This window comes from Lonchura striata, chromosome 18 (assembly GCF_050655825.1).
Source record: "Lonchura striata isolate lonStrDom1 chromosome 18, ASM5065582v1, whole genome shotgun sequence".
Lineage (NCBI taxonomy): Eukaryota > Metazoa > Chordata > Aves > Passeriformes > Estrildidae > Lonchura > Lonchura striata.
This window is the reverse complement of record NC_140720.1, coordinates 4,816,949-4,826,557: the sequence shown is the minus strand read 5'-3', so window position 1 is coordinate 4,826,557 and position 9,609 is coordinate 4,816,949. Positions and strand designations below refer to the sequence as shown.

The 9,609-nt window shown below is 40.4% G+C and overlaps 1 protein-coding gene and 1 long non-coding RNA gene across 8 annotated transcripts in view; one reads left to right on the top strand and one right to left on the bottom strand.

The window, feature by feature from the left end:
* The window catches only part of LOC110474204 (uncharacterized), a 26,683-nt gene extending 18,773 nt beyond the window's left edge, over positions 1 to 7,910 (top strand). For all 3 annotated transcript variants that reach the window (XR_014949301.1, XR_002466040.4, XR_014949300.1), the window contains exons 2-3: positions 124 to 198; positions 7,708 to 7,910. This is a non-coding gene — a long non-coding RNA (uncharacterized LOC110474204). The remainder of the gene's footprint in view (positions 1 to 123; positions 199 to 7,707) is intronic.
* PITPNC1 (phosphatidylinositol transfer protein cytoplasmic 1) overlaps positions 1 to 9,609 on the bottom strand; it is an 84,296-nt gene that overhangs the window by 69,314 nt on the left and 5,373 nt on the right. Inside the window, exons 1-2 of one of the 5 annotated variants that reach the window (XR_014949299.1) lie at positions 1,855 to 9,609; positions 1,058 to 1,144 (exon numbers count right to left, since the gene is read on the bottom strand). The exons of the other annotated variants lie outside the window; for them this stretch is intronic. The gene's annotated coding sequence lies outside the window, so the exon portion shown is untranslated. The remainder of the gene's footprint in view (positions 1 to 1,057; positions 1,145 to 1,854) is intronic. 5 annotated transcript variants of the gene reach the window in all.

Genomic DNA, 9,609 nt, shown 5'->3' with positions numbered 1-9,609 from the left:
CTACAAATGTGCTGTGTTTTATCACACATATTTGGTGAAATCTTGGTTTCTCTGACATCACTGACAACACTCATTGGTATTACTATGGTCTAATTTTGACTGAGTGTTTTTCTGTTCACACAGAGTGAAGCAAAACCTGCCCCACTGAAGGAAGATTTAAATCAATTTTATATCAAGTCTATGGGACAAAAAAAGCAGGTAGGTTATTTAAGACTGTAATAATGTGTGTATTTAATATGCTTCATTTGGCTTATTGCAAATCATTGTACAATTAATTTATTAAATGAAAATATTATCTAGAGGTCAGCTAAATTTGCACTTTTGAAGAAAACCTGACAAAATCAGAGAAGTAGCTGGATAAATTTGTCAAGCTTCTTTCAGAAGATAATATTCTACATACTAGGACCAGTGTTCAAATGGACCTAACAAGTGAGACTATTTAAAATCATCTATGTATGGCCAGGAGAGATCCGAGCTTGGCATGGGTAAGAATTTAAATAGAATTATTATTGTCTTTACCTTTCTGATAAAAACAATTTTTTAGTTCATGGTAGAGTCCTGTATTTTGGGAACCCTCCAAGCAAGATGATGCCACTAGCACAAAAGATTATTTTAAGAATTTTATATAAAATGAGAGCAAAACCCTGAAAATATATTTAAAAATTAGTTGTATTTGTCATCAGTGGCTGATTGTTAATCAAGCACTTGAGCAACAGTGTGTGTCACACTGGAGTGTCATTATCACACAATCACAATTATTTTTTTGTCATGCATTGTAAAAATATTTTTACAGAAAAAAAGCCCTGAACATAGTCATTAATTGGTCAGCACATTAAACCTCAGATGACATTTAGTGTGATGAAATGGAAAATAAGGCATCCTCAGCATGCTCACAGAAAACAATTCCCACAGAGTCTAAGTATTCCTAAATCATTTGGGCAAGACTAATCTTAGAACAGACACGTAAAAACTCCTAAATAAAGACCATGATTTTTTCTGGAAAGCATATGAAGAAGTATTTTACTAAATCCACAAGCATTCATGTTCTGTGACTCACATGACTCCTGGTGCTTTAAATTAAGTGTGTGTGCAACTTATGGATGTGCTGGAGCTTGGAGAGTGCACAGCAAAACCAGCTTTGGAACTGCAAAAGAACAAAACCAATAGAACCCAAGACTGCTTCAGCATTTTCTAACCACAAACAAGAAAAAGATGGAAGATGCATATTTTTTTTCCCCAAAAAGAGCCATTAAAATGTCATTCCTACAATTTAGCGCCCTGCATTGTACTTCAGAAAATTAAAAATAGCATTTTGATACATATCCAAGGATTCAAAATTGGCTGATCACTTATAACCAAAATTGGAAAGAAATGATGAACTTAGAAGGAAATAAACAAGACTAAGCCTAGACTAAAAGCATTATATATAAATACAGGTGAAGTTCAAGTCTGGTTTCTTCCACCTACAGGCTGTAAATCCATCTGTTAATTCAACTTGAAATCTAAATTACCTTTTCTTCACTCCATTTTAAACACAGTCAATAATCCTGGGGAGCACCTTTCTCCTTGCTTTTTAGATGCCTGCAGACACTAACAATTACACTTAAATACATGCACAACATCCCTACAGAGAGTTCTTCAGGCTCCACTGGAGGACTCTCATATTAAATTTGCATGAAATGTCATTATTTACTTTATTTTGGTATAAAGCCTCACAAAATCTACTGTTGATCATGATAGATGCTCTATGAACAAATGAAGATAAATATAAGGAAAATTACAACTATATGAAAAAAACCAAACAAATTCCAAGTAAGTTTTCTATTAATAAGGATACAAAGGATTATTCCTTACCCACAGTGACTGAGAATATTCAAGGGTTTGCATGTGTGTGTTATCCATCCCCATCCTCAGAGTATATAATGGATGCTTATGTATTAGGTTGGACAGCCAAAATGCAAAGCCTGTGTGGATTTTAGCATCCACAACTGACTTGCTTCTATAAGAACAGCCTGGGGAACACATTTGTCAGCTCACCAGTCACACAGAAGAATTTAGTGAATGAATCATTGTTATAAACTATGGATTTTCCATTAACTGACGAGGCAGCCTTTTGTACCCAAAACCATGCTCTCTAACAGATTTTAACAATGCAAATGCCTATCAGACTCAAATGAATACTCATAAAAGAAAATATAATTTGTAACCTTTCCTAATTAGTACAGAAATCTTTGTCTCCCTCTAATCGAAAGGGCTTTAAAGACTTTCAGAACTATTAATCACCTGCATTTTTTATAATATATGCAGTCAAGCACATGAAAATTTGTATAGATATAACATTTCTATATAGTTATATTAGTTATATATTATATAATATATATATTATTATAGTTATATAGTTATATTATTTCTAACTTTAAAAGTATGAAGAATTAAGAAATCAAACAAACGGGACTATGGGAAAATGTATTTGACATATCAGAGCTATCAAAGCCCAAGATGCCAATATTGACATCTACATTCATTATTAGGTATGTGAACAGAAGTCAGAATTTCAAAAGTGCTGATCATTCAACATTAACATCAACTCTTACAAGAACTTAATGTTCTCAGCAAGACAAAGTCCAACCCAAAATAAAAAAAACCCAGAAAACTCTAAGTTTTAAAAGCCAATATTGACATTCTGTGTTTTCCTCTCCCTGTTCTTTTGTTTCCAAACCTACATTATGCTTCAAAAACAAACACAACTCATGGAGTTCTTGATAGCATCAAGGCTCTGTAGAGTGCTTTAGCTACAAAATGTCCTAAACCACCAACAGGCTGCATTTTCTTTTAAGGGAAATGCAAAACTGGGCCTGTGCTTTGCTAACAAAGCCCTCAAATCAAATGTGTTGTATTTTTCATTACACACACACACACACACACACACACACACATATATATATATCACATATATATATATATACACCTTGGAGAAAACAAGTGTTGACAGGGAGCAAGGAAGATAAAGAGAGATGGATGTCAGAGTCTGGTGTTCCTTGGGTAATATTCAATCCTTTCCACTGAAAGATTTTTGAAATTATTTACACTGAACTCTACAGAACAAAGATTGTCTTGTTTCTTTCAGAGAATTATACTGAAATGTCCAAACTGGAGTAAGGGAGAAAATGGCATATTTTTGGATTTCTATTTGCAGTGGAAATCAGTGAAGGTTTGACATCTGCTCTGCATTGCTGTACATTTACAGCTGACCACAACTAATGTAAGATGGCCAAATCAAAGCAAGGTGTTTATTTTTTCCCATGCTAAAAACCAGCTTTCACTTTCATCTGTTCCAGTTAGATCATGCAGCAAAAGAAAATCTAATAGTTATTCTTCTTTGGTGCTAATAGTTAACTTCTGGTGCTTTCTCTCCTAGGTTTTATCTGTTACAATGATTCTTCCCAGGCCGTAAGATTTTAGGTGAATTTAAGGTCACACTGTGTGCAGTAAAGGCCTTGTGAGGAGAGTAGACATGACCACCCACCAAAGATCACATCCAACCCCTTTGCTGACAAGAGATACACACAAGGAATTCTTTTAAAGGGTAAAAATATGTTCAGAATGGTGTAAAAAGGTTTTCTAGCTCAATAATTAACTCTGAATCCTCTCAGACAAATGTGTCAGTGCCTCCACTGTGTTAAGTGCAAAGGGCAGGTGAGGCTGCTGATGCTCTCAGAAGGCATCTCCTAGCAGAATGATTAACTACAGAAAAAGGTCCTTCATGTTTCATAGAAATTCAGTATATTGTAAAGGAATTGGTGTGAGATGCATTAGAGCTGTTGATAGATTAAATTAAAATAGCATAATAAGCCTCTATTTTTGCTGGACAACCTCAGCTCAAAAATGTCAGATAAACATTTTCTACAGAGGTCATGGACATGACACAGTCCAACTATAATTTCATTTACAAGTAATTAAAATAAATTAAATTTGATTACTTTGGCTTAAGTTTGTTTATAATCCTCTTGTTTATGACCAATATACTGCTTTTACAATTGTTCCATACATTTATATATTCCTGAATAATGTTCTGTGGCTATAGTTGGGAAATAAAGGAAATGGACAAAGTTGAGCATTATTTAATCTGTTTGCAGTATGAGTAGATGTAGTTTGCCCTGCAGCAGATCACTGTACTTAAAAAAAAAAAAAAAAGTTACACTTTATACCCTGCTAAAGGTTTTGCTGTACTACATACATATAGTTATGTCCAAATATTGTAACACCTGCTGACTCTCAGGGCATGACAACCTTTCCTCATATGCTTTCAATGAGCTTTAAATCTGTCTGAATAAAACATGTTATAACATGTACCCTCTGTACACAAAATGGGAGACTATGAAATCTGCTAAAGAAGTGTATACAAGATTCACAGGATACAAATGCTGTTTACACAGATGTTGTTGAAATAATTTTATGTAAATAATCCACACTGGGAGAATTCATAATGTTTAAAACAAGAACTAAACAATGGATATTTTTATAAAGCAGCAAGGACAACACCTCTAAAACCAGAATTTGTTAATGCTAAAAGGACTTTTTGTTGAAAAACCAAGATCTACATTTACAGACATTTTGCAGGTCTCTGCTTGTTTGTATTCATGACAATACAGCTGTTCCTCCACACCTCATGCAGGCAGTGCTCCCCACAGATTCAACTTGGCTTTTATTTAAAACACAGAGTGGGAGTGATTCCACCAGCCTCAGCAGAGATAATCTTGGTAGAAATAAAGAACAAAGGAAAGAAAAACCTGTCAGGACTTTAGGTTCTGGCTATGCATGTACAGTTCAAAACTAACAGAAACCTTAATGGTCATCCCTGTTTCCAAGGAAAAGGCCCTATGACTCCTGTAGTTTATTTGATGTTCAGCTTTCAAATTTACACAACCCAGCTTCACATCAATCATACCATTTTGCAGCAGTAACAACTCAATTTTCAACAGGATCCAGCAAAAATGTCTTTCCATCTATTTCCCTAAAGAAGAATCACTTTGCTCACAAATCAAGAATTTCAGTATACTTTGCCTCTTCCAGAAGAGTTCAGTACCACACTAACCTATCACATTTGGTTTACATTTTCAGATATAGGTAGTGTTAAAGCACAATCCTTCCTATGAAAATGGTGGAATTATGATTGCAATGAGCTCCAAGCCTGAGAATTTTTTAGCCTCTCCGCTCTTTTCATTTGCTTGGTGTTCTTCTCACTTGCTTAGGAATGTGTTTTTTTAACTGATGATATTTAAAACTCACAATGCAGTCTATTATAATATTCTCTCATATGATGTAACAAGCTATTTGTAAGAATGAACTAACACAAGAAAATGCAAGGGGAAAAATAACCAAGCAGCAGGCTTATTTATTAATTGCAGCTGGAATGAAGACTGCTAACAGATCTATGGAATTGCTGGAACAGATCTTACTCATTTTATATACTAATGCAAGGAAAGGGCTTTTTCTGATTTATAAGGTCTCAATGTTAACAAATGGATTGAATTTGCCAGAAGTACCATAAATGAGTTAAAGAATGACTTCTCATTGGCAATCATATTGTTTTTGTCAACCAAAAGTCCTATCCTGACCTTATTTGCAAAGTTCTTATGGCAGATGTTATTGTTTTGCTTAGCAGTTAACATGGTGCATCCTTTCTCAAAATATTTTAAAGCTGATCAGGCAGCTTGTGACTATGCACATGTAACAGACCTAAACAGTTGTCAAAAATTCAATTTACTAAGGAAGGCTCAGCTTTGAATAAGAACTGTAGTGTGGTGCCACTGCACCTCAGCAAGAACTCTTGGAACAACTCATCTTTCCTGGTGGGTATGGACAAGGAACAAATATGCATCTTCAGCTCCTGTGTCCTGGCTCAAAATACACCACAACAGTTCAGTCTGTAGCAAACAGCATTTCCTAGGAGATGTTTTCTTTGAAAGAAAGCATTTGGCCTCTAAGCAGATAGGTAGATAAACAAACCTCCTATAAATATTTGGGTATCTCATCTAATAAGGGCATCAAGGAAAGAACGCCTCAGGAACAGGATCTGCAGTAGCTAGTGAAGGAATTTCCTCTCCACAACAGTGCCAGAAACTCTTTAAGCCTGGAGACAGTGCTGCTGTTACATGACATCTATCAGTTTTTAACTCTTCTCTAGAGATAAATTTAGGTCGTGATAGTCAGCCAGAGCAGCATGAACTCCCACACTGCTGCCTGCACAGGTATTTACATGCAAGGTCATGACTTACAGTTACTTGCCTGGACATTACACAACACTTTACTGCACATTTTTCACATTACACACAAAATCTGACTACAGAAGATTGGATACAGGTGCTTGGCTGACAGAGCTAACACTTCATCTTCCTACCTGTGCCAGATTATGTTCACAGGAATGATATGGAGACCACTCTGGTGTTGGTAACAACACCACAAATTAAGGACAGACTTCTTTCTCATTCATGAGTTCTATGGATGGATAACTGGCAAGGCAGTGCTAAAAAAAGAAAGCTGCTCAAGGAAGTACTTTTGGATGTATGTATAAAGTGCACAGTCTGAAAGGCAGACTATGCAAACAACAGAAAAACAGAGTTTATTAAGTCTACATAAGAAAAACAGCACAAAAAGGGAATCCATGCTGTTGTATAAGAAAGAACTGCATTTTTCCCACACCTGTTGAGACAGGACCTCATAAAATTCTTGGGTGTTTAACTGCCAGAGGTGTCCATTCAGGTCAGCTACCCAAGTGCCTGCACATCAGAGACCAACATCCCAACTCTGGGAACTTGCAGCTCCTATGGAATGTGCCTTTCCTTCAAAGCCCACTGAACTTGGGTGACTTTATACCCTGCAGAAGGCAGTTTGGGCCTCTTAGAACCAAAATGCTTTTGCCTTTTGAAGGGTGAGCATTGCCCCATGATAATTCTCCTGACAACTGCACAGTGCAGCACCTTGCTCTACACAGATGGCAAAAAATCTCACTGTGTTGGTAGTTAATGTGCAACTGAGGGTAAAAATAAGATAACACCACCTTCCTAAGACTGCAAGAAATGTCACAAAGATTAACAACTATGAGAAATACAGTGTGGGACTTCTTTAGGGTGCAAATACTGTAAGAAAAGGAAGGTATTTGCTAATTTCAAAGATTTGTCCTGGTTAATTTTGTAATTAATAATTAAATTGATGCTAAGCATCAGACATGTTCTAGGTTCCTCATTCAGGCATCTCAGCTACAGTGCTTGGATTAAATAATGGATGATTCAACATAAGCGAAACTACAAAATCGAGTATCTTTATTAATTCTGTTAATATTCTAGAGCACAAAAGACATTCAACATTGTCTTCTGCCTCATTATGAATCAATCATTCCTGTTTTGGGAGATTTTTGAACTTTTCTGCATCTGGAAATCTTGTTTAACGATAATGTTTCAAAATAAATTAGATCTGCTCCCTTCTGATGATGTAATGAACTGTTATTAACTAAGTGTGGTAGTCTAAGGACATCAGGAACTGGCTTGGATAAAATGTTGTCTACATTAGAGTAATGCAATAAACAAAGAAAATTATGTATTAAAAGAAAAATGCCATCCAATATCACAGTACATGATATAACTTGGATGAAAAACATACTAGAATTAAACCTATATCTATGTAACTTCATGTATATGGTGGTTTTAGCTCCTGCTCCCAGCAAAAGGAATTTCCTGAGCAGCCTGAAGTAAATATTTGGCAGTTCCAGTTCTGAGTTCTAGAGAACTGTTAATCTGCCAAATCTGAAGATACAAAACGACCATTGAGACGACTACTCTGTCACACCCGCGAGGACTTCTGCACACATTTTGCAAAAAATAAAACTGTGCGGCAAAACACTCGCCTGGATGGAGCCAAAGAACAAATGTGTACATTAATTAGCGGATTAATGAGTCAACTGGGGCGCTCCGCCCGGGACCCACGGCCAGAACCCTCCGGCGGGGCCGGAGCGGGGCCGTGGCGGGGCAGGAGCGGGGCCGTGGCGGGGTGCGAAGGGGAAGGAGCGGGGCTGTGGAGGGGCAGGAGCGGGGCCGTGGCGGGGCTGTGAAGGGGCAGGAGCGGGGCTGTGGAAGGGCAGGAGCGGGGCTGTGGCGGGGCTGTGAAGGGGCAGGAGCGGGGCTGTGGAAGGGCAGGAGCGGGGCTGTGAAGGGGCAGGAGCGGGGCTGTGAAGGGGCAGGAGCGGGGCTGTGGAAGGGCAGGAGCGGGGCTGTGGCGGGGCTGTGAAGGGGCAGGAGCGGGGCTGTGGAAGGGCAGGAGCGGGGCTGTGAAGGGGCAGGAGCGGGGCTGTGAAGGGGCAGGAGCGGGGCTGTGAAGGGGCAGGAGCGGGGCTGTGGAAGGGCAGGAGCGGGGCCGTGGCGGGGCTGTGAAGGGGCAGGAGCGGGGCTGTGAAGGGGCAGGAGCGGGGCTGTGGAAGGGCAGGAGCGGGGCCGTGGCTGTGGAAGTGCAGGAGCGGGGCCGTGGCTGTGGAAGGGCAGGAGCGGGGCTGTGGCTGTGGAAGGGCAGGAGCGGGGCTGTGGCGGGGCTGTGAAGGGGCAGGAGCGGGGCTGTGGAAGGGCAGGAGCGGGGCTGTGGCGGGGCTGTGAAGGGGAAGGAGCGGGGCTGTGGAAGGGCAGGAGCGGGGCCGTGGCTGTGGAAGGGCAGGAGCGGGGCTGTGGCGGGGCTGTGAAGGGGCAGGAGCGGGGCTGTGGAAGGGCAGGAGCGGGGCTGTGAAGGGGCAGGAGCGGGGCTGTGGAAGGGCAGGAGCGGGGCTGTGGCGGGGCTGTGAAGGGGCAGGAGCGGGGCTGTGGAAGGGCAGGAGCGGGGCCGTGGCTGTGGAAGGGCAGGAGCGGGGCTGTGGCGGGGCTGTGAAGGGGAAGGAGCGTGGCTGTGAAGGGGCAGGAGCGGGGCCGTGGCGGGGCGCCCCCTGGCGGCCCCACGCCGCCCGCGGGACCAGCGGAACTTAGCGCGCAGCTCGGCGCAAAATGCGCGCTCAGAGAGGGCTCGCTCCCCTTCGCTATGTCCAATCCGCAGCAGAAATAAGACAACACCGAGGTTTTGTTGTACTTGCAGGACAAAAAACCATAAAGCACCATCTCCTTTCCAAACGCCATCAGGCCTTTGGGCACCTAATTTCACCTACAAGCACTCCATGAGCACCAGTAACTCCAGAGCACGTGTACTCCATGTAGGTATCACTGTCTAAATTAAAACAGTGAGCAGGTGGGATGCCTGTAGATAAATAAAAACATAACGTTCCTAATACAGAGTTCAGAACACCGACAAAGAGCTGTTTGACTTTCAATGACTTCTTTAAATGACAACAAAGTTTTACTAATAAATGATCACCTCTCTTCCCTACCTGTGCTGGAGTTTCAGGCCATGTTCAGCTGCGAGGGTATTTTAAGCAAAGTGAAATATGTTTAGAATTTGGGTTTTGGACAAACGTTTTATCATATAGAAATTTCAGCACAAAACATTCCCTTGCAAATATGCATGAAATTCCTCTGAAAAGTCTGGTTGGAAAATCTTTATAATCAATATTTTGATGACACAATGCTTTTGATACACTTA